This window comes from Fukomys damarensis, unplaced genomic scaffold, assembly GCF_012274545.1.
Source record: "Fukomys damarensis isolate Sample0158 unplaced genomic scaffold, DMR_v1.0_HiC HiC_scaffold_27, whole genome shotgun sequence".
NCBI lineage: Eukaryota > Metazoa > Chordata > Mammalia > Rodentia > Bathyergidae > Fukomys > Fukomys damarensis.
Window position 1 is genome coordinate 10,524,962 of NW_022900939.1, and position 25,645 is coordinate 10,550,606.

The following is a 25,645-nucleotide window of genomic DNA, read 5'->3' on the forward strand; positions in this document are numbered from 1 at the left end:
AAACATCTGTTAACCCAACTTGTCCTCCATCCGAGCTAGCATAGCGCAAATACTTACGATCGACTTGTTATCAAAAATTGGTTAGTGACTTTATAAGTAATTGTTTTTGAAAGAGTGTTTAAAACAAGAAAGCTTTACGTGAAATCTGTTCAGTGATTGACAGTAGTCCTTAATGGCTGTACTGTTTATGAGACACCCGGTAAGAATCAGTCCTGCTAATTTTTTATGACATAATGGTTTTATTACAGGTATTTCATCCTCCGTTCATCTGTTTGATCCTTCCTTGTTTCCTTCCTCCCTCCTTTTACTAAATATTTATTAGACACTTTATCCTATGTCTCATATAGTGAGACATTTTATGTTCAATCTCCATATTTATTTAACTAGTCCAATTATTTAAACAATTATTTTCACATTTATGTAAAATAATGCGCAAACACATTTTCAAAGGCTCATTTCTTGCTTCCAAGTTGTCGGCCCTGAAGTTTTCTTATATAGAAGTTATAGTATAAGCTCTATGTTACATATCGCATTCACTGCACAAGTTATTGGATTACAACAAAGGCAAATGTACTAGGACCTTGCAGAAGAACAGTGTTGTATTTAGGGAAGATAGTTATCAAATAATTAATAATATTCAAAACTCTTAACTTTAGTGAAAGCATACAGAGGCATAGATTACATTTTATAGGCACATACTCTGGACTCTTAAGTAATGTTTGCTCTGATATCACTAGTGTCTATTTGGATTTGTCAATGCCCCCGGTCCACTGGATGCTAAGTGTTTTTATTACCTCCTCTGCATGCTGTTCTGAGAGTCTAGGCAGGTTTCACTTGAGATTTTTCAGCCACTGTGCATTAATCTGTCTCTCTGAGCTCTGAGCAAAAACATGAATGATTTTTTTTATAGCTCAATGGAGCAATCCCTTATTGTACCAGAACTCAGCTATCCAATATGAACAACAAGAGTCACGTGTGGCTTTTGAATACTGAGACGTGGCTCTTTAGTATGTGATATCTTGTGACAATACATTGCGTTAGTAGATTTTGAAGAGAGTATAAATTAGCTCAGTAATCTTATTTTAATTGTTTGCTTGTTAAAATGATGCTATTCTATAAATCTGTATTTGGTTAAATAAAACATGTCAGTTTGATTCTCTATATCTTTTAAAAGTTGCTACATGAAGATTTAAAATTGCACTTATAGCTCCTATTTGCAATGTCAAAACATGGTTTTAATTTTTTACAACTATATTTAGTTTTCTAATTGTATTAACTATTTTAAACATTCTAAGTTGGTGATTTTGCAAGCTGATGCTCAGAAATATGAGTAAATAACCCATGCACATAGCACAGAGTAATATGAGAATTAAAAGAACTTTGTCATCTGCTGTCCTTTCTGGTGCTGAATATTGCTTTCAAGCTTATCCCTTACACTGTAGAAAGCGAAGCATATTAATACAAAAAATCCTTGAGAGGCATGGAAGCCATATATTTTGAACATTGGTCATAAAAAGCTTTATAAAGGAAAAAATTGAATCATAAATGTTTACTGCTTCTTACCGTTTTATCTTACCACTGATCTCAGGAAACAGAACTATCCAATATAAAAACCATTGGGCTCCTTACGGAAAAGCCAACTTCATATACAGAACAATTGCATGGCTATTAGGTTGTGAAAATGGAGAGAACCAAAGAGGTAGCTAATTTAAAACTATTGAGAACCACAAATGTAGTTACAAATAAGGCATGCAGTGTTACCCGTAAGGGGGGATAGAATTAACTTTTTCTCACTGCACTGTATTGCACATTTATGACTTAAATGAAGTTCCATATTCTAGACCCATATCTTTTTACCATTGAATATGTAAGCTGCTGTTCATATTCAGTCCTCAGATGCAATTCATAAAAAGTAATAAAATACGATGTCAGTAATAAATGGGTACACTCTTGTTTCAGATATGCTTGTTCCGGTTAAATGAGATAGTCGAGTGTGGTGGTGCACACCTGTAATCCCAGCACTCTGGGAGGCTCCAGGAGAACTGCAAGTTGGAGCCTAATTGGGGCAACTTAGCAAGACGTGGTCTCAAGTTTACAGAAAAGAATAGAAACGAAACAGCAATATGGAGAAGTACCTCGGGGCTAAAGCCCTGGGTTCAATCCTTAGTACCACAAAAAGTAAAATAAGGCAAAGCACATACATTTAAAATAGTTTGGATCCAATGTTAGACTCAAAGCTATGAGGGAAAGAATCATTCGGGAGCAATGTGGAATATTACATCACAGAATTGAGAAGTATGGTGTGGGGTGAGAGGTGCTCAGCCGGGATGACCGTTTCCAACCTAATATTATGTTATGTTCTACAAAGAAGCACAAGTACGGTCACTCTCAGATCGCTGCAGCCGCTCGGCGGGACCATCAGTGACCAAGGCTCCCCCCACGCTCTCTGTCCGACCATCCCCCGGCGATGTGTTGCATATTCTCAGGTCTGGATAGCAGGTGGAACTCCAGCTCCTGATGCTGTATCTCAGGGAGGAAAAGTCAGGAAATATGAACGCATACATCCCCTCTCATTAGAGAGACATCTTTCCAGCCCTCTGCTCTCACTCCGCTTACCTTTCATTCACCAGCATTCAGTCCCATGCACATAGCTCCCTGCAGGAAGACTGGAACGCGTTTTCCTGGATTTGGTTACATTTTAAAATCAAGCCTCGAACACACCACGAAAGTTTGGTATTTTCAATGAGGACACGGAATGGAATGGATACTGGCACAGGCCACTACTGATTACACCATGATCCATGATTTTGCTTCCAAAATATCTATACACACCTTTCTGTGTAAATCTCAAAATTGTGTTCAGTAACTGCATGCCTACCACATCAAGAAAATTTGGGTGGTGAGCAATCCTTTCCTACAGATTCAGAAATGTTTTGTGTGTGTGTGTGTATGTGTGTGTGTGCAATCTGAAGACCTATAACATAACAAGGTCAATTAATTTTATTAGATGCTAACATGTTCAATATATAAAAAGACAAGAAGGAAGAGAATTAAAATTCCCTTCTCAGAAAGAAAAGGAGATTTTGCAACTCAGAAGTTAGTCATAGATTAATCACAGTCATCAAATCTGCTGGGTAGGAAAAGTGAAATTTCCTCACCGTCATTCTGTTCTTTATTGTTCATAAATCCTTCATATTTGAGAGGAAAATTGAAAAATGTGTTTGGCATTCTTGAGAGGCTACACTTTTCAGAGCAAGACTGAAAAGCCATGGTATGTCTTGGAGAGTAGCAATAAGTCTGGTGCTATTTTGGTAAAACAGTTTTCCTAAAGTTTATAATTAACTATACATCTTCCCACTGTGAGTCACCATACTCAAAGACCTGATGTGATGTGTTCTGAGTCAAACTGACCAGGATAACCAGAGCATGTCTGATGGGTGCAAAACCAGATGAGTTCAGTCTGAAGAAAGTGCTGAGAAGAAGCATGGTGCCCCTCTTCTAGAGCTAATACTTTGTCATTTAGTACAGCGGAAATTTTATTTTGCATGGCTTTGGAAGGGAAAACAGTATTCTAGAACAAAAGTATACGGAAACAAGTGTTGATGACACATAAGCACAAAAGAACAGCCTTGACATCTTTACCCAATGATTGTAGCTTTGTCAGACCTGGAAATCAGAAGCTGGGATCCCTGGCACACGCCTATCGTCTCAGCTGCTGGGGACGATGAAGCAGGAAGATTGCAAGTGTAAGGCTATCCCAGACAACTAACCAAGACCTTGTCTCACAATGTAAAGGTGCTAGGGATGTAGTTTAGTACTCCTTGTGATCAAACCTCAAAAAAAAAAAATCTGGAAATATACTTAGTAGTTTTGAAACTGTTATGGAGGGAATTACTGTGGTGTGGGAGGTTAAATTAAATAATCTCGAGGGTTCCATCTAACCCTGCTTGCATTGTTGCTGTGATTCTATGAAATTATAGACAAGATTGGGCAAGTATTGATTCAGAAGAACCCAGAGAGGCATGAAGCAACTGCAGAAACATATCAAACTGTCTTGCAAGCTGCCATAAAAGATTTATACAGCTGTAAGAGCAGCCAAAAAGATGAGATTGCTCCGTCTTCATCTTCTAGTTGACCTTTTGAGCTACTTGAATTCTTGACATAAGGTTTTGGGAATTGTCATTAAACCAAAGATCTTTATAACATATTTTTTGGGGGAAAGTGAATTTTGTTCCATAGCAAAGATGTCCATTCTTTGTAAATAAATAGTAGCTCTGGAGATTTGTGTTAGCTGGTATGATGAAGAATAAGTTGAATTTTAGCTATGTGTCAATCGCTCATGCTTCTATATTTAAAAGCTTTTTATTCTTCTTGCACTTAATTTTCATGAACAAACTGCATTTCGTACGACTTCTCATATTCAGAGATTTGGATTGTGCTGTTTGGTACGCTTTTCCTGTTACAATAATGTCAACCATTTTTTGTTTTCTTACCTCTTGATTGAGTTTTTCCTAACCTATTATGTCAGATATTGTACTTGGCATTGAAGAGGGAACAGGGAACAAGTGAGACTCAGCTGTCTTAGTAGTGCATATAATCCATCAGGTAGGTGGAAACATAAGATAAGTTGTGAAAATTATGATGGGAAAAACATTGATACTAAAGAGATCAGAGAAAGGGAGACTAACCTTGACATAGTAAGTCAAAAAGGGATTAGAAGTTGAGGCCTAAGGTGTGGGCAGAAGAGAGAAAAGAGAGCTCATGGCCAACTGGTTTCCCCACCTCTGCTGTTTCTGTCACAGCTCATAACCTACAATTGGGAAAAATACAATTTTTCCATGACCTAAAACTCATAAAATTTTAGAGTTCTACTGTAAGGAGGAAAAAGAGAAAAATATGCATGCAGAATTGGGTACGAAGTCAAGTTTTGTTTGAATGGTAAAGGCAGTTGTGGTATACATGAGTCAATCTTTAACACAAAAGAAATTTTGTCTTTTGTGATATGAATAAATCCGGAGGACAGTATGTTTAGTGAAACAGGACAAATAAAAAAAGAAAAACTAAGTGGGTAGGAGAATAAATTGTGTGGAGATTCTTAAAAAAAAAAAAACAAAAAAACAAAAAACTGAAACTGGAAGTTCTACTAAACCCAGCTATTTCATATCTTGGTATCTTCCTGAGAAGGTTAAAAATATTGTACCACAACAATATATGCACACCCATGCTTATGATAGGGTGATTTTTTTTTTTCTGGTATGGGGGGCTCGATCTCAGGACTTGCCCTTGAGTGGCAGGCACAGTGCCACTGAGCTAAATCCCCAGCACCTTCTAGTATGTAGCACCGTTTGTAATAGCTAAATCTTGGAAACAGCACAGATGCCCATCAATGAATGGATGGATAAAGAAGATGTGGTTTCTAAATATAATGGAGGGCATGCATCCGGGTCTCCCTGAAGAGAAAGCAGCTTGCGAGACATGCTGCCCCAGACGCACCCGCACCCTGTGCTCCTCCCAGTCCTGGTCCACCGGTGGGGAGGGCACTTTCTGGGTGTTGCCACCCAGCATCTCTTTCTATTTATTGAGCCTTTACTATGGGTGCTGGGGACCCCGGAAAGAACAAGACAGAATCAGTCCCTGCCTTCACAAGGGGAACCCATATCCTAGAGAGCGTATCCTAGAGAGTGAAGGTTGCTCAGATAGCGGATGCAGTCTGTTTCTCTTCAAAGTGGAGACTCTGTACAAAGTGGACTATCCCCAGTACCTGGCTCAATAGATAATCATTGAGCCAACAGTTAACGTGACACCAGCTCGTGCTATGTTGCTCCATGCAGTGCTTTTAGTGACACGTATCTTCGATGTGACATTGGATTAAATGTCTTTCTTTCTTAAAACAAAACAAAACAAAACACAGTGGGGTACTACTCTGCCCCAAAGAATAAACCAGACATTTTTAGGTAAATGGATGGCCTCTTGTGACCATAATTGAAGTCAAATAAATCAGTCACATATGTTTAAATGTCACATTTGGTTTATCTTGCGTGAGAAACCGAAAGTGTAAATAAGGACCAAAGTGGATGATAGATCCGGAGAAGCAAGAAGAAAATGTTCAAATGGGAAGGGGAAGAAGCGATGGGGAAGTGAGGGAAAAGGGAAAAAAATAAATAGAAAGTAAAAATGGAAACATGTCACGCGCACCTCGCCAGCAAGGAGCACGCAACACTCAGGATTCTTCTGAAGCACGCTTTATTGGAGTTTCTTCTACATTCTTCAAGATGGCGGAAAGACCCCGAGCCGGATGCGAGCCTGCCTTTTATAGCCTCCCGGGTGACGTAGCCCATTTCTATTGGTCAATGCCGGCCTGCGTCATTCTGACCAACCAAGCGCCTCATCTGCGCAGGCGTGAACCACCGTCACCGGCGGACTCACATCCGGAATTCATGCAGGGCATGAAGAACCCGGAAATAATGGCGCGTGACAGAAACAAAGCTTTTGTAAATAAGGAGGGCAAGAAAGTTTCAAGGGAGGGGAGTGGAAGGGGGAATAAAGAAGGATCACTATTAATGCCATTTGTCTTGCGATTCAAAGATTCATTATCATTGTGAATACTGCTGGCATTGAATCTCAAGGAAAACGACGTTTGCAAATGTGATAAGTAAATAAGCACGTACATGTTTTACAATGCCATATAAAAGTCATATCAAAAAGGTAAATTGCTCCATACTTTACAAGGCATCTCCGAGTTTACGGGCACATCTTTTTCACCTGGTTCTTCTCAGCAAGAAGGCAGCTCACCCTGTAAAGATCCATTCTGAAAGGTGGTGTGACAGTTGGCCTTGTCATGCTAACTAGTAAGTGTTTTGAATATCTTTCTTCAGGAAAAAATAAAAATAAAATTTACTGTTATCTTTTGCTTTAAAAGCAGAGCAGAGTGGAGCCGAGAAGAATGACTTGATAAAATGTTAGCGTAGGAGGTGGTGCATTGAATGCCAATGAACCCTCCCACTCCATCACCTCTGCTCGTTCTTTGGTTTCCAACCTTGGCAGCTCTTTTGCCATTTAGTCGAACCTCAGGTCGTCTTGGAATTAACCTCAAATACATAAGTTAGGACTAATTTAATAGTTGTTCAAAGGGACAGTACTTAAGTCACTTTCCCTTTCATAGATGATTCACCGCACGGGTGAAAGCAATTTGTGGAATTAAGAGCAGTTAGAAACATGATGCCTACTTGCATTTAATATGAGTATAGAGGTGGTGAGCTAACTCCTTGTGGTGGCCTGGGTGAGAACCGAGGTGTGCGGTATCTATTTGGGAAGAAAGAGAACTTGCCAGCTTATTATCAAGAGACTTATGCACTGTAAATGTATCATTAGTGCACGGAGCCCATAAACAAAACTGGTACCTTGGACACCAGCCCTCATCACTTTCTTTTAAATCTTTCACTCCCCATTACACTCTGCATAAGTGGATCAGAAACATAGGACTAGCAGCTATCTGTGGCACTCATCAGGGCACTGTCTGTTTCTGATTTTAGTGAAGATGCAATTCTCTGAAATTCATATATATATATCTGTTATATATATTCATATATATATATATATATATATCTGTTATTGGGACTAATTAACTGATGAAGCCAGGTATAGCAGGATGAACCTGAAATCCCAGTACACCTAAAGGCTGAGGCAAGAGGACCACTAGTTCAGTCCAGTTACTCTCCAATTAAAAATAATTACAAAAGCATCGAGATATACCTCAGTGTGAAAGCCCTGGGATCCATCCCCAGGACTGCAGCATAGATAGATGGTTGAGAGATAGAAGGCAGACGGGCTGAGAGATACAAATCCATGTATCTGTTTTGGCCTATTTTTCTGTGTGGCAGTTCGGGTGGACTTTCAACTTGACTGGCTTTGGGATCTGGCGCAGGGACTTGTGAAATACACCACTAGGGATGTCTGGATGGCCTGGGGTCTGTGCCTGGTCCCTCACCTGTTCTTCCGTGGTGTGCTTCACCTGGTCTGCTTCATGGTCATTGTGAGCTAAGCCACTTGAGTCTTCCACACCTTCCTGCATGGTTGTTCTGCCGTGGATCCTGCCAATTCTGCACAGAACCAGTGAGATTAGAACCTCTAATTTTTATCGGGCATTGTCCAGAAATGGGAAAGTGGACTAATATAGTCTGCAATCCCATGTGAGTTGTTATAATCTCATCAGTTCTTTGTTTCATGGCAAGCCATTCCACCTGACTTATAGTAAGTATAAGTATAAATACCCTTAGTAAATGAAAGCCAAAAAAAATTATGTGATTATTCATCAAAACCAGCCTTTCCAGTATTTTTCCAAGGCATTGTGTAAGGATGTGTGCAAAAGGGATATTACTTCCTCACAAAAAATAGGTTTTCGTGAGTGACAAAGGACTTCCCCACCCCAAAGTTCTGAGTAGCACAGCACACTCAGAATTTGAAATCTGATGTCCAGATTTCAAGTGATTGGAGAAGATACTGAAAGGAACCAACAGGCTGATTGAACACTGAAGGGTCTTGTTTATTGGAAATCATATGAGTGCTGATTAAAAGGTCACTCTCTGTTCTAAAGATAATGGGGAGAGACCAGTTCGAAAGTAAGAATTAGAAGAGGGATGGCTGGAAAGAGAAAAGGAGAGCAAGAGGAAGAAAAGCCAGGGCCCCAATTATTTCAGTTGACTCTCAGCTAAGGGTCCCCAAACTCAGGCCTATTGACCTAAAATAAAAAGTAAGGAAAGACTGAAGAACATGGCAAGATACTGACATTCCTCTCGTTTCGGTTGAAGGAAAACTCTTCACTGAAGTTTCAGGTAGGCTGCGTTGTCCACCTCTAGAAGCTCACTCAAGTGCAGTGCATATTTAACAAGTTTTATTAATTCTGTATAAAAATGATCTGTATAAAATGATCAGGGGAAAGCGAGAAGGGGGACATTCATTTTTGTATTCATGCAGTCATTTTTTTTTTTCCTGGCAAGAAAAAAAATGGCTTAAAGGAAATCTACCAAGAAAGTGATTCGACTCATTTGTGAGGAGGGAAACCCAGAATAGGCTGAAAAGCCTACTCGGGATTTATATTTACCTTCAAATCCACAGCAAGTGTAGGTTCTTAAGGCCATAGAGGTCAGCACATCAAGACAAGAGTCAAAACTGAGCTCCAAGGCCTTATGAGATGCCGCTGATGCCCTGTTTGCCCCTGGTAATCTTTTACCTTGAAGACAAAAACTAAAAGCCAGTCCAACTACCTACAACATTTCTGCAACTTTCCTCTGCAGGATCTCGGCTTTGGGACAAATATAAATTAGAAGTGAATAGAGGGAGAACATCTCTCCTGATAGTCTACTTGTTGTTGTATTTGAAAAAAAAAAATGAAATCGATAAAATGGAGCCATAATTTATAGCTGGGAGTTTTCTGAGGTTTGCTTTCTCCTCTCATTACCCATGTTTCCCCTCCTTATAGATGCTAATGAACAGCAGGACCTTGCTCAGGTATTGGTATGAACAATAGTGAGTAGAGAATGTTGCATTTGTCCAGCAAGAGTTGTGATGAGAAAAAGCTCTGGCTTTTAGAATTAAGGAGAAAATTATTAAAGTATACCACACCCGCCCATCTTCATGGTAGCCACTAATTTTGTAAAGATCATTTAAAATCACACACACACACAGAGGTGACACAAATGATCGCACACTTGTTTAGGACTCATCAGTTTGGATGATTGCCACACAGATACATTTATCAAGCGCAACTCTTACCCGGATTTAAACACTGGCCTCTGAAGCTAAAGCAAACATGTACGATGTACTTTCCAGAGGAAGGGACAAATTGATTGCCAGACGTCACTTATAAATGTACCATTCCTAAGTACAGAGTTTGGTGCCATTGGGAAGGGACAGGACACTTTGGAGGTGCGCTGAGGAGAGGGTGGCAGGACCTCTCCCTCCTCCGGAGCCCCATCTCCTCATGCCAGCCCTGCAAGCCTTCACCCCACGATGGAGAAGAGTTGGGCAAAGGGTAGGGTGCTGGATAAAAGAGACCAGGGGTCAGCAAGGGTCCTGTGTAAAATTTCTTCATTGCAATATTTATGTGTGTGTACGTACTCGGTGTGTGTGTGCGATGAGTCAATACAGCAGACTGTGCGGGGGGGAAAAGTAGGTATAGAGGACCTGAGGTATCAGATCAGCGCCATCAAAATCACCAGGGAATCTTTAAAATTAACAAATCTCACCTTCATCTCGTAAAATTCTCACTAACCTATTCACTCGCCAGGCCACTATGTGAAAAACAAAAATTATTTGTGTTATCATCATGTCCACTCAGGATTTAGAATCACTGATTGATCTAAACTTTTCACAGATGGGGAAGTATTTTTGTTATCTCTGCTTAACATGTTGCCCAAACTTGGGCGGTAAACACCACATACAGCTGTTACCTCCCAACCTGTAAATCAAGAGTCCAGAGACTGCTTAACTCGCTCCTCTCTACATCGGAGTCCCGGGACCAACGGGGCCACCTTCCTTCTGAGAGTGGAGCTCTTGTGCCCCTGCATATGTAATAGAGCTCTTCCTGTGTGCAGGAGAGGGTGCTGCTTTTTTAGTACAGCACCGCACTTTCTTGCCCAAGGCCATCTCTGGAGTCTTCACAGCCACTTTACCTATCTATGCCATCTCACAACCTCTTCAGCTACAGCAGCTTACTCTTCAAGCCCAACAGGGGAATCTGTGGCTATAGTGTATTAAGATCGAGTAACACAATCACAGAACGGCTGTCACATTTCCATTGTCACATTCTCTCATCAAGAAGCCAGTCACATAATCTGCCTATCCTCAAGGAGAATGGGTCATTCAAGGATTTCACTCATGAAGGTTCAGGTTCACAATTACCCACTAGCAGGCCAATGGAGTTTATATAGCTAATTGATTTTATTGGTCTGAGTGATCTTTCAACATAGAAAATAGGGCCTCGGGTTGCAACTGAAGGTATTGCACTTAGTTTGTATACACAAAGCCTTGGGTTCCATTTCAAGTATGAGAAAATCAAGATATGCATGTGTGTATATATATATCTATAGACACAAACATTCATGCACATCTACATGTGGCACACATGGCATGCATGTGACAAATGACATGTGTGGCCTACATGTGGCACCTGAATGACACAAGTGGCATACATATGACATGTGTGACATGCATATAGCAATCACAGGTATGTGTCAGTTTTCCTGTGCTGGGGATACAATATGCATCACATGCAATGCCAGAGAGCAAAAGTTTAATTTGCTCACGATTCAAGGGGATTCAGTCCATGGTTGGCTGGCTCCAAGGTAGGAACGTTATGGGAGAAGGGCAAGTAGAGAAAAGATATGTATTTCATGGTGGTCACGAAGTAGACCAGGGGAGCCACAGCCACGTGGAAGGGCCCAGGGAATATTATACCACTAAAGGTATCATTCCATGACCCCCCCCAGACACACCCAGAAAGGTGTTTTACTAATCCCCCTGCATGGGATAATCTTCATCCAGTCAACGTGAGATATGTTCATGGAATACCGGGTTAAGGGCTGTTATAGTGAGCTTGTATTTCTGCATTTTTGCTGAATTTTACATCATATGTAAAAAACAATGATTTTATAGTTTTATGCTTTGTTCATTTCCTTCTTGTCATGCAGGTAAAGATAATTCTATAAAAACACTAAATAGTTAATTTATAAAGCGCCTCTGGCCCTAACATATGTTAATGGTTTGGAAAGTACCCATTTCTGCTGAAGTCAGATCTTTATGATTAGTGTAACCACATTTGCATATTTTGCATTCGTAAGTAGAAGCATTCATGTGGCAAATCTTTTGTCCTCAAGCGAATTTAAGTACCGTTTGGAAATTTGAATTAAAATCCTAGATGCTTTATAACTACTGAAATAGATTTGGAGCTATTGTTCACAAATATCTGAATGTAGTTTATTTTAACAGATCCCTAGCTAAGATAGTATATACATCTCTCCAATGTAGTTGATAACCATCTATTTTTAAAATTCTACAGTCTCATAAATTTGCATTTGAGACTATTTTCCAATATACTTAATTTTTCTCTCTGATTTAAGGTTATTCTATCTCAGCACACCAGTGGCAAACACATGCGTATGTTAATTGCATTTAGGCAAATATCAATTTTCCTATTGCGATATCTGTGAATTTAAATGCAGATATTGTTAGTAAGAATTCTCTTCTTGCTCCAAGGCACAGATCATAAAAAATAGCTCACCTAATTTTATTAAAAATAATTTTTGAGCTATTGCAAATACATGGATATTTTTACCCACCAGTCAGGTATACCAATAGTTAATAATATGTTTTATTCATTTAATAACCTTTTTGGAATGAAATACACTTTCGTGCAGCCACTGATTCCTCACCACCCTAAATGTGATATCCCCTCATCTCTAGAAGAAGAAACGGAGACAGAAGTAACTGACGAAGGGAAGCGTGCACATGTCATCACCATGTGTACTTTTATAGTTCATTCCATGTAAATGCTCCTAAAGGTATGTTATATCATTGAACATGTTTTTCTGTTTCCATATATTTTATAGAAACAGCTTTTGTTCTTTTTTGTGTTCAAGATAACAGTTTTAAAATTCTATATAGTGATTTCTGAGGATGTAATGCATTTACTTTGTTTGTTTGTTTTTGAGACAGGGTCTCACTATGTAGTTGAGACTGACCTGGAACTCACTAGGTAGCTCAGGCTGGTCTCGAACTCGCAGCCATCCTCCTGCCTCAGCCTTCCAAGTGCTGGGATTACAGGCGTGCGCCACCACGCCCGGCTCAAATTACTTTGGATGTTGAGTAATAGCATTTCATCGTGTAACTATACCACACATGATTTATTCACTCACAAAGTAAGGATATTTAATTGTTTACCATGACTCATAATTATAAAAGTAATTCAGTGAACATCCTAAAGAACGTCATGTAATGAAGAAAATTTCTCTACTGAAGCTGTGTTTAAACTATTAAATCTAAAGCCCATGAAAAAATGCTTAATCATGGGACCCAGAACATACACATACACATATATTCCTATGTGGAAAATGGTTCCCTTTTTACTTTCAAATATATCCCACTAATATATTTACCTTTTCCTGTATTCACACATATAACACACAAACATGCCTATATAGATACTATGTGGAAAACAGAAATAAACATTTTTTCCGGTATTTTGCATGCTATTCTACTTGATTCTATTTCTCATAAGTAAACATTGCAAGTAAGGATACGAGGTGGTAGTTATCAGCACTTAAAAAATTCTGCCATATATTATAAACCCAATAATGGAACTCATAGAAAATGATTATCTTCAACTTCCTTATGTTGGCAAATTGCTCATTATAGGGCGAAAAATTTACTAACTTAACTAATGTTTCTATTTCTCTACATTATTTTTTTTAATTCTTCATATTTGCTCAAACTGTCTTTGTTTTTGGAGAGACAGTGCAAGGTAGAAGAGATATGGTATGTATGCCTTTGTAAGATTCTTTCAGTTGAAAATTCAAGCAAATTTAAGAACACTACCAAAAAATTATGTGAAATTAAAAACAGTAATTACTACCTTATCCTATACACCATTTCACTCTCTGTACTCAATAATGGTCAAATGATGTTAAATAGAAAATTATACAAGGAAAACATTTTCTATAAGTGTTAAAATCGCATATGATTTTGAGTAGTGTGATAAAATCTCACACTGCCTTGCTCCATCTGGCCTGTCCAGCGTATCCCCTCTCTATATACTACCTGCCCGGTTGGCAACCTTGGTTATCAAATACGTTGGAATGATATCACAGAGCTTATGTTTAAGTAATCTTGGGAGGGGGAGGAAGAGAACCCCTTCATGTAACTTTGCTTACCATATATTTTTATCACTTGCCAAGCTTAACGTATACTTAACCTTTAACAAAGAATGTATGCAGAGGAAAATGAGTATATAAAGAGCTGGGTATTATCTGTGGCTTCTGGCATCCATGGACACGCTTGAAATATATTTCCCAAGGATAAGTAAGGATGGACTATTGTACAGAGCAGCAGGTATTTGTTTACATGGGGCTCTCATTGCCATGCTTTATAGTATAAAAGATAATGAACACCAAACTTCATATCTGCTCAACTTGATGACTTCTTTCCTTGCTAGAGTTAGCAAAACTGCCAAATTCAACTTTTCGGGGGAATGAGACAAAAGGGAACTTTATGTATCTGATTTTATTCACATATGCCTTTGCTATTTTAAATCTATTGAATTTTGTTTTATTCGTTTTTTGAAATAGACTTCCTTTTTATTTTTGTTATTTTAAACTGAGACAAAAAACATAAAAACCATAAGTACTACACAGACTATCATCAGTGGTGTACCACATAATATTTGATAAAAATCTATATTGCACAGTGTTTAAGTCAGGTTAAATGTGTTTATCTCCTTGGATATTTACCATTCCTTTATAGCAAAAACGTCCAAATCCTTTCTGGGAGCTTTGGAAGTGTGCAGTACGTTATTGTTACCTGGAGTACAGCAGAGTTTCTTGCTCCTGACTAACAGTAATCAGCACCCTCTGCCCAGCAGTCTTTTACCATCCCCACTAAAGTCTCTCCAGACTCGTAATCACCCACTCTCAACTTTGAGGAGATCTTTTTTTAGACTCTAATTTGTTTCTCACAACATATTGATCCACTGTTCTACCCATATTATCAGAAATGACAGAATTTCGTTCTTTTGTGGCCGAATAGTATTCCATGGCATAACACTCCATATTTTATGTGCTCACCATGTGCTGGACTTTTAGGCCATTTCCATTCCTTGTCTACTGTGAATAATGTTATGGTGAACATGGGAGAGCAGATGTCTCTTTGAGACACTGGCTTCATTTCCACTTGAAAATATTTTGCGTGGCTCGTATGTGGGTATGTTTCCTAACCAAGTTGAAAATGCTTTACCAGAAGTTAAATTGTCATCCTTGCCAAATTTTAAACATAGAGCCCATCTTACAAATAAAGATGATTCCCATCTTACAAATAAAGAAACTGAGCAAATTAACGTAGATTAGAAATTGGCCAAAGTTCACTTAATTATGAAATAAAAGAACCAAAATTTGAACCCAGATGATCTAATTCAGGAGCCTTGTCACCATCACTGTGTCCAGCTTGAAGCAAGGAATGAGCTTCACCTGAACTTTACCCTTTCGCAGGACACAGATTGGATTTCTCCAGCCAGTTTCCTTTTCATGAACACGGCCTTAATGAGTTAAAGGGATGGACTGCTCCCCCACAGTCCTCAGCCATCTTCTGGGTCATGCTTCCCTGTTAACTGAATTCTCTGCCCAGACTCTTTCGCAGCATCTGTGTGGAGCTTTTTTTCTGTTGTGTCTTCATAAGAGCAGCCGCCAGAACTTTACAGTTAATTCTAAGTCCATGGTGGTTCTGAATGGGATGTGTGGTTGGAGCTTTGACCTCTGGCCTGGAGTACTGACAGGCATTCATGTGAGGTCCTTTATAGAGAGCTCAATTTAGCAGCAGGAGGAAAAGTTCGGAGCAGGGCTGCAGGAGAGTGTTGCAAAAAGCAGGCTTCATCTCTCTGTGCCCCTTGGTCCTGTAAAAAATCTTCAAGACATCCAAGAACTCCAGTTTTTAACTTGACATTGTAGGTCATTACAAAGATGATGGCATTTTAAAAAACACATCATTAGCTTGATTTGTAGTTTTTAATGGCTTGAACGTTTCATTACGTGGGCCTGCATTTTTAGGTGGCTTCAGATGCTAAGAGCAAACCTAAGTGGCGCACACATTTGCCATCTAGACCTGACTCTATACATTTGTTTTTTCATTCCTTACTTTGATCAGATTGAAATCCATGTTTCTGATACATGGGCTCCTTTACTGCTCTCTGAGAATGCTCTGGTTTTCTCATGCTTGGGAATTGGGATTGGGGTTTTTGTGTAACAAGAGTGTGTCTCGGTCGACAGACTATTAATAGTTAATCTCAGGAGTTGCTGTTGATGTGCGTATTTCTCAAGAAAGCATATCATTTCCCACTTAGATGGAATTCAGGAATGCCTATTGGAGAAGTGGAAAATAATAACTACCATCAATGGAACACGTATTACGTGTCAGGAGTAGTGCTCTTTGCTTTCTGTACGTTATCACCTTTAATATGAGTGACCACCTGTTTCATCACATAGAATTGCTAACCTTTAAGGTGGAGGAAAGAAGCTTAGAGGATACTGATTCAAGGTGAGACAGTCAGGGAGGGACAGTGTGGTCTGGAGCTGAGTATCACTGCAGTGTTTGCTGCAGTTTGTAGTGTGTGCAGATGATTAGAATCCTAATTTTTTTTTTCCTCTCAAAGAACAAATACATGGAAAAACTTATAATTTTTCTTCAAGGTAGACTTACCCTGAAAACCTAGCCAAAGCAGTACTGGAGTGTGACATAATCACGCACCCTGTATGTCTTCTGTGGATGCTCTCATTCATGTGAAAATCAACCTTGTGAATATGCTTAAACTGAGATATTTTTTGTACCAGAACACTAGGAAGCAACTGGTAGGGCTGAAATGAAAAACAAAACAAAAAAACGGGTGGAATCACTGGTTTCTCTTTTTTTTGAAATCAACATATGAGCACATTTTACTGAACTATGTAGGTTATGATTATTTACCGTACTTTGGACTGGAGATGCCGGATAAGATATTGTCAGTATAAATGTAATAATTCAGTTCATGATTTTGTGTTTAGATGAAAAGTTCCATTGAGATTTAGAGTGCTGATGACACAAATGCAATAAAATACCCCTCATTTCATTTATATTCAATACAATCATTTTAGAATATGATTCATCCTCTTTTCCTCGTGGCTCACAATTTGGGTTTCAGGATACTCTGCTAAATTTATTGTTTGTTCAGATCTAATTTTCCTAAGTCCTCTCTTTAGCGTTAGTGTTTCTGCTTTGGCTTTTATTATAAATTTTCTGTGTGCACTCAAACTGTGAAGGTATATTCTTTTGGAAATAAGAGTAGGAAGTGGTCACAAATCAACTATCAGTCTGAGAAGGGGCTGGGGATCAAAATGTGTAAGAGATGATGGCTTTCACTATAGCAAGGCTCGAAAACATGGGCACGCAGGTGTACTCTGTTTTCTGTCGATTGGGAAGAGATTATGGTGTGATCCTGCCCCTCAACTCTTGCTCTGTGATATGTACAACAAAATCAGCCTTGCTGTGTGTCAAAATGCAGGACTGGGGACACAATTCACCTTTTGTTAAAATGAAACTCTAAGACAGGTCGCCACATAGGAAGATCTTTCAAAAGAGTGCTTATCATGGGACATGGTAATTAACCATTATTTTGCTGTCTTGTATGCAGTTCTTTTAACCGTCATATCCTAGCTAATGGGCTGAGGAAAAGAGTGTGGTAAACTGTGTAGAGGTCTGAAGTTACTTTTTCCCACTGTGGGAAATCCAATACCTTTTGCCTTCCATTATAGGCAGGACACTTGTACAGATAAGTTAGTATTGTACCTGACTTAATGTTTCAAGACAATATCCTTTATTTGAATTATACAGTTTAATTTTCAGGGAAATATTAATTCTGTCTTAGTTGCATGGAAAGGTCAAAATTGAGTTAATCTAAGAAACTGTCTTGCCCTCACTCTCTTCTGAAAAACCTGGCTATACCATTAAACATGTCTCACCCTTCTTCTTCCCCTTTAGTCTGATGACCATGACACAACTGATGTAACTAGCTGCAGTGTTAAAAGGGAGTGTCTTTATTTGTCCTTACAGGGACATCTTACTCTTTACGCATCTTACTCTGTATAGCATGTAACCACATTTTGACACTTACACACATTTACACATGGAAATTCCAATATCAGTCACTAGATTCAGTATTTTTCAAGTGAAAAGACCTATGGGATAAGTGGAAAAGCATTTGTACACTGCTGCAAGGTCTAAGTTTTAGGTCAAGAGTTAGAAGTGTTGTGGCCTTGGTTATATCTTGTAGCTCTGTTAAAATCAATTTCCTCCTTTTTAAAAATGATGCATTCGAGGTAGATTTCTTTAAATTTTTTTGAGAACTGTATGGGAACACTCATAAAAATGTCTCTTTTTTGGCATTATTTTCTTGGCACCTTGGATTTAGCCAAACGGAACTCAAAAGCAGAAATATTTAAGGTGCACAAAGGTGACAGGTTATGATTAATTAAAATGTAAGTTACATTAGAATTTTTTTTATTGCCCACGTTTGAATACAAACTGCTATTCAGCACTATTTAATTCCCCTACCTCTCTGGGGAATTCTGCTTTTGTGGGAGAAGTTTGACAACTGTCACGGTCTGATGGTATATAGACTCTACTTTTACAAGGGAATTAACGGCTCTTCCACGGACCTTTGATGCTAGAGAAAAATAAACTTGTAGGTGGAAACAGGAAACATACTTGGGCACCTGCACAATGACTGAAATTAGCATAGTACACAATTCCAGTGGAATTTTGATGTTTTAGAGAGAAAGGGAAATTCTCTGGAGAATGTGAGGGTCAGCCCAACGTGTGAAGCGGGTTGCACATAGATGAAAGGACGTAAAGACAGAGTTCATCAAGCAATACACATGTTGCTGTTTTCAGAAGAAAAAAGAGGACAAAGGAAGAAGAGTAACCCACTGCTGCTTCCGTGATATCGGCGTACTCACCCTTTAAGGGATTGCAGAGAGGGCATCTCTCTTCTGCCGAAGTCAAGGTGATGAAGCAAAATGTATTCATTCACTTCCTTTGACCATTGTGCCCTTGTAGAAATACTCCTGTGAAGGAAGAGGAAAGAAATCAGTAAAGAGAGAAACATGGAAGGGGAAAAAAGAAGAATGGACAGGAGGGAAGACAAGAAAGGCTGGAGAGGATAGAAAAATGACAAAGAAAAGCACGGAATCATCTTGAACTGTGTTGAGTAGTAGTCAAAGAGATGTGGACCCAAAGGTTCAGACAGTAAAACTTGGCCTGCTACAAGGTAGCTCGCTCTGCCTACTCAAAATGTCAAATACACCCCGCGTCTGGGGATCATCAAAATCACTCCCATCCTCCAGTCGGTGCTGACGGCAGGAACTTGTACGTGGATTTCTGAGCTTATTCCAAAGCTATTCAGGGCAACAGTTTCTATAGAGGAATCCAAAATCTGTACAGCACATGAGAACATGGGCAGGTGATTCTCATGCGTTTCACCAGCAAAGACTCCACTGATATTTTCTTTTGAACCTCATAATGACTTCAGTTTCTACTGAAAAAAATCCATTTTTCATAATATATGGCCTTTTCCATATTCTTACTTGTTAGGCAGATGCATCCTACTTTTATTTTTCTTCTAGGAAACATGATCCCTCCCTTGAATTGATTTAAAGGCAAGCCAGAAAGGCACTTGGAGTTTTAGCTAATCTTTATCTTATTGTGGATGATGGTGATGGTCATTGCTTTTTAAACAATATTAAAATTGATATACAAAATTGCTCACTTATGAATTAGTAAACATATATGATTGTAGTGTTAAAGTAAAAGAAGTGAGTTTAGAGAGAAATCTTCAGATCATCTAGAAGGAATACTGCTAAGGGGGATTAGAAAGAGAATTTGGCAGGCCAGGGATTTAGCTCAAAGGTTCAGCCAACTGCCTCACAAGCACAAGGTTTGGAGTTCGATCCCTGATATCAAAAACAAAACAAAACAAAAAAACAAAAAGGAAGAGAACTTGAAGACTGCCTGAAAACTTGAATGTGCTTTAAGAACATATATCCTTCAGGAATATTTTTCGCTTATTCTAATTGATTTGCACTTCATTCTCCTTCATTACTGGTCCAGAGAAGTTGAAAGATACAGAGGAGGTAGAAGCAATGGCTGAGAATCAGACTCGCTTCTAGCAGGATGTGAAATTCTAGTGAGCCTCTCTGTTCCCCCAAGTTTTGCTTCCATCTATAACTGAGAAAGTGGCATTGCACAATCCTGTGATCTCTAACCACCCTATAGGTTGTGCAGATGTTTTTTAACAGAACTTGCTCTGAGCCTCATTTTTCTAACCTATAAAAATGGGAGGAATCCTTACCTGACAAGGTGACTTGAAGGGCTAAAAGATAGTAATCAACTCAATAAAAAGTGAAAAACAAAGATAGTCATCAAGTGTCTCTTCCTGTCCATCTCTATTTGGTTCCTGAATTTAGTCAGCCAGAGTTCAGGGAGTGAGTTCTGTTAGTCAGGAGCATAGCACTGTTCGAATGCATTTGGATTCAGCATTTCATGTAGCAAGGGAATTTGTGATAGTGAGGATTTTACCGAATTTCTTCACTCCTGCATAGCTAGGGAAGTTCCTTACTTATAAGCAACTCTCCATAAAGATTAGCTCTAGTCTCCTCGACCTTGAAGGTAGACAGCCCGCTTGAGCTTTGCAATCGTAGCATCCGATGTGGTGACAAATAGAAAAACATGACCATGGATATTACTGGTCCTCAGATAAGTTGTGGGACGCTGCTCGATTTTGTGGGTAAAACGTTCTCAACAATTCGGATCCACAGTAGAGTTGTAAAAGGGCAAAAAGTCATTTTAAAAAGATAAAATTATGGCTCATATAGGTATAAAACAAATGGGCATTAAATATATATTTTTTCAGCTTTTATTGAGTTTATTGGTACAGTTTAGGGATACAGTACAGTTACTTTCATTGTTGGGATCTTGTACCTCTACATGACAGGTCTTGGTTCTCATTTTTTCCCCTTGTCCCTGCCCTCCCTTTTGCCCCTCCTTTTTGTAATTCATTTAGCAGTGAGAGAACAAGGAGCATTATAACCAGTTCAAAGAAAATTCCAGAACAGGGGAAACATTTGTAGATAAGAAAATATTAAAATGAATGTGCCAATGGAAAGAGACAAAACTAGTCTAGTGAGAAAGGAAGTTGATCTATAACTGAATAGAACACTTTGTCTACAGTGGAAAACTGTGTTACATTCTTTTCATTTGTTTCCCATCTCCAGAGTTGTAAATTGTGGAGGACCCTTTCACAGAATGAGAATCCGGTAAATACCTTGTACACATTTCCATGGGAGCAGCAATGTTTTGCTGCATGAGTAAATGAGGTGAAGCAATAAAATCACTGAAATCTTGGCAGCTGAAATGGACCTCCCATAAATGTCAAGTTATAAGAATGGTAGAATTGCAGTAGTAGTTTGATACTTACTAAACTGAACAGGAATCGGAGCTCAACAGTCCTTTAGTGTAATTCTAAAGTTTGGCATTTGTTTTCTCCCCTTCCCGCTCCTTCGCCTCCCTTCCTTTCTTTTTTCCCTTCTCTCCTCCTTCCCCATCATTTCTTCTTCTCTCACTGCCCCTTCCTTTCCTCCTCTTATTTTTTTAAACTCTAGAACCACAACGTTTCCTTTTCATCCACTGAGAAAGATCTAGAAATGGACGGAAAAGTGATGTATTTTCCCCTACAGTTTCATGCTATATTAAAAGATAATCCTACTACAACATAGAATGACAATATACAAAACCACGTCAAAGACCGAATGAACAGAACCTACTGTTCTGTTAATAATTTGGTAGCGAGAGGACACCTCTGCTATCACTTTTACTTAAGCAAAGGTCCAAAAATATCAGAAAGGAAAGGAAATTTTACATTGTAAACCCCTCGGGCTATTATTAATTGACCAATAGTCTACTAAGATGATATACTTAGAAAATGGGGAAACTTGCTAATTGGCACATTTGACAAATCTTAATTACAAGGTGACAAGCGAGCAGTTTAGGGATGGTTTGGGAAGAAGTCTTGTTCTGTGTAAAGAGAAGAGAATTCACTGTTGGTGGGTATTTCCAGGAACAAGAAAGGAGAGAGAGGGAGAGGGGATTGTGTCTATAGGCAACAATGTCTGACAATTAATTAAAAATAAAATAAAATAATAAAGCACTTACTATAAAAGTGTTAGATTTCAAACTAATAAAGTCTGGACTCATAGGAAATTATTTTATTGAATGTAGTTAAAAACTGTCCCATGACTCCAAAAGAGATGCAGTGAATTTTGAAGACCAAAACAAACATAAGGAGGAAAACAAAATTAAGTGATGGAAAAGAACAAATTTTCAACCAATTGAGTGCAGATCCAGTTGTCTTATTTTTCATTAGAGAGTCATAAATTGGACAGCATTCCATTTTTAAAAATAGAAAGGCGTTCTCTGGGGCATGGCGGAATAGTTGGTTTTGTGAGCCAGCTTTACCAGGCACAAGGATGGAACTTGAAACTACGAAGTAGATCACTTTGTGCAAGTTTGTTTCAGGCTACTTCCCTGGTACGGGCCAATTCAGAGGGGCGTCTCGTTATGACAATTCGGGCTCCCTAAGACTTTTTTAAAAAGTATCTACTGTGTCTCCTGTGGTTTCTGGAACACCTGGCCCTTTGGAAATTTTCCTCTTTTTAAAGTTTTTCTTCTGGGCATCTTCCCCTAATACTTACATATATCATACTTAAGTGACATACACATACCCATGTTTAGAGCAACATAATGAACACTAAATCATAGAAGAGGCCTATATGTCCATCAGTAGATGAATACATAAAGAAAGTATGGAGTCTTACTCTGCTATCAAGGAAGGCAAATTTAAGTCATTTGTAGGAAAATTATACTTTGGGAGTATACTGCTAAATAAAATTCATTGGACACTTAAGGTTAATATTGCAAGGTTTCTGTTATATTGGAAACCTAAAGTGTAAATAATTTACAGAGCAAAAGAAAAGATGGTAGGAAATAAGAAGTTAGGCTTTGTGGAGATCTGAAGAGGTTCTAAAGGACAGAAGGAGACAGGAAATAAGGGGAAAGGGGAAGAAAAGAAAGATGAAGATGTGGTGTGTATATGTACCCATTCCTCACAATGAATACATTTAATTAATTTATTTATTTATTCATTCATTTATTTTGGCTTTTTTGAGACAGGGTCTCACTGTGTAGTTGAGACCGACCCGGAGCTATGTAGACCAGGCTGGTCTCAAACTCACAGCTATCCTCCTGCCTCAGCCTCCCAAGTGCTGGGATTACAGGCATGCGCCACCATGCCTGGTGCAATACATTTTTTTATTAACTACAAACCTGTACTAATAAAAACTGATACATTTGCAGTTTGATAATGTAGTATCTGCCTTGACAGATTCCTTTTTGGTCTGATCTGCTGGGGATTGGTTTAGGAATTTAGTCTCAAACAATGGCCATCCCTGAACTTTATCCAGTAACTATTAAGAAATAAGGATATACTTATGATATGATATACTGTGACAGAAAACTTACTAATATTTCTTTCCTTGAAATCCACTGTAGTCCGAGGCACAGTTGACTATAGTGTTTGGGCATGGGCCAGATGCACTATGTGAAATTTTTTATATTAATTATTTTAACAAAACAAACACAGTCTATACTCTTCTCTCCTGTCTGAAGTAGGAAAGAAGCAGTGGGCCCCGTTCAAGTAGACTTAACGTTTTCTGTGCTGCCTAGAGTTCTTGCCATTTCAAAGATGATGATCTTCCAGACCAAAGATAAGAAGTGTTATGAATGCCTGTCATGGTGATTGAATAAAATAATACATGTAAAATCAACTTCTTTATCATCGGGCCCCTGGTAATTCTCAACATCAATGTCAAATTTTCTGGGAGATACACTTAATTTCTCTAATAAGCAGATTTTAATCAAATCTGTTATGTCCACTGGCAAATCAGTTTTTTTTTTATGCAGCTTTTAACATTCACTCAGATTTCTACTAGATGAGACTAAATACAAAACCATTACATCGTGAAGTATAGTTGTTCAAAAGAATTTGCCTCTATCACTCGCTATTATTATAGAAATAAAAATGGCCAAATTATTTTTAGTGAGTTATGGTCAATAAAATGATTCGTATTCACTGAGTGTTGTGTAATCTTCATTCTGCTTTTTATTCTGTTTTTTTTTTTAATAGGATTTCTTGTACAAGCAAGGATAACCTGTGTAGATTACCAAAATGGAAACATCCTGAAGCTGCTTTGAAATCCCAGTAAATTAAGTGGACTCAGATTTGACAGACAGGGAAACCGGTCCAAGGACAATTTGTGACGAGTAAGTGAGAAATCTAATTCACTCCATTAGAATATGTCAGAGATTTGTGGATGGTGGGGCTGCAGATCACACTTCCGGTAATTATAATGTCCCTTTGGTGCAGCTGACAGCTTCTCTCCCTTCCTATACATTCACATGCGGTGGCCGCATACGGCTAAATGCCTGCCTGGCTGTTTCATGGTGTTTACCTGGGCTCCGTCAGTGACAGCGGGGTGAAGCAAGGGGAAAGTGCACTCCTCATAAAACTGTCACTAGTACGATTTATGTGCAAAGGCGGAAGTCAAACTGTTCCTCCAACAGATGTTTCTATGCACTGCCCTGGGAGTTGAAAGAGTGGCACATTGGCTGCCCAGGATTGAGAATGAAAGAAGCTGACTAAAGGTGATCCCCACCCTCCCCGCCTCCTTGCCCCGTGTTTTTGAAACTGTGATACCAGTTGGGTTATTGATAGGAAACGAACTGTTTGGAGAAGGTGGCTGACAGTGTATTCACCCTTTGAAAAATTGCCAAGATTAGACCGCCTTCATATGACGACAGTATGAAAATAACTTCTGATGGGCTGTGGGAAAAGGGATAGTTGCTGGAAATCCCTGGTGGGGAAGAACAGAAAACCAAGTAACTCAGAGCAAATGGCAGTGTGTGAGCCGGGCATGTGTGGTAGCGTTCTATGTAGCTAAATGTTGTATGATCCAGAGTGAGAGTTACCTCGAGCCCAGGAATAGCAGTCATCAACTCCTATGAAATGCAAACAATATATTCGCTCATCTGCAGGGCTTCACGGTGTTGGGAGGAAAGAAAAAGATCAAATGACAGTGACATTAGGTCCCATTCATTGCCTGGGAGAAGTTTGTATTTGGCATTTTAACAGGCAAATATTTACTCGAAACATTCACGCTGTTTTAAAAGAGTGAATCAAAGTCTTACAACAAGTGAACTCGGGGCTCAGGGAGGAGGAGTTTGTGGCTTATGCAGCTTTGTGCGGATGTTTATATTTCTTGTAAGGGGTCTCTGTCCTGCATTTACAACTCAGGTTATCTTCCCAGAGGACAGGTACTGTTTCTTTCATCTACCCTACTGCCGTGTGCAGATTAAGCTAAACGGAAGATACTGTGTGTTACATGATCTCCAGGGAGACTTTTTGGCTTTGCAAATCCCATAGGCACAAAGACGGAGGAGTTGTCAAAGTGTGAAATGCTGTTATCTGATAAAGATGAGACACCTGGCACACCACAGAATGTGAACCAAAAACAGAGAAAAGGCCAGAGAACACAAGTAATAGTTCACTTTCTTCATCTTCAGGCATAACCCTTCAGTCTATCCAGAGGGGAGAGTGTTGCTTCTCTTAGGCTCTTTGGTTGATAGAGATGAATTAGTTGTCTTATTGGGCCAAGTAAAAAACAGAATAATTCTGGTAACACACACATGGACTGGAACTGAGACACAATTGGCAAGCAGGCCAGCAAGCAAGAAAGAACAAAGG

General features: G+C 39.0%; 1 protein-coding gene across 2 annotated transcripts in view; it reads left to right on the top strand.

The window, feature by feature from the left end:
• Positions 1 to 25,645, top strand: part of Lrrc4c (leucine rich repeat containing 4C) — a 1,134,576-nt gene that overhangs the window by 654,962 nt on the left and 453,969 nt on the right. For both annotated transcript variants that reach the window (XM_010612538.2, XM_010612540.2), the window contains exon 4: positions 24,029 to 24,165. The gene's annotated coding sequence lies outside the window, so the exon portion shown is untranslated. The remainder of the gene's footprint in view (positions 1 to 24,028; positions 24,166 to 25,645) is intronic.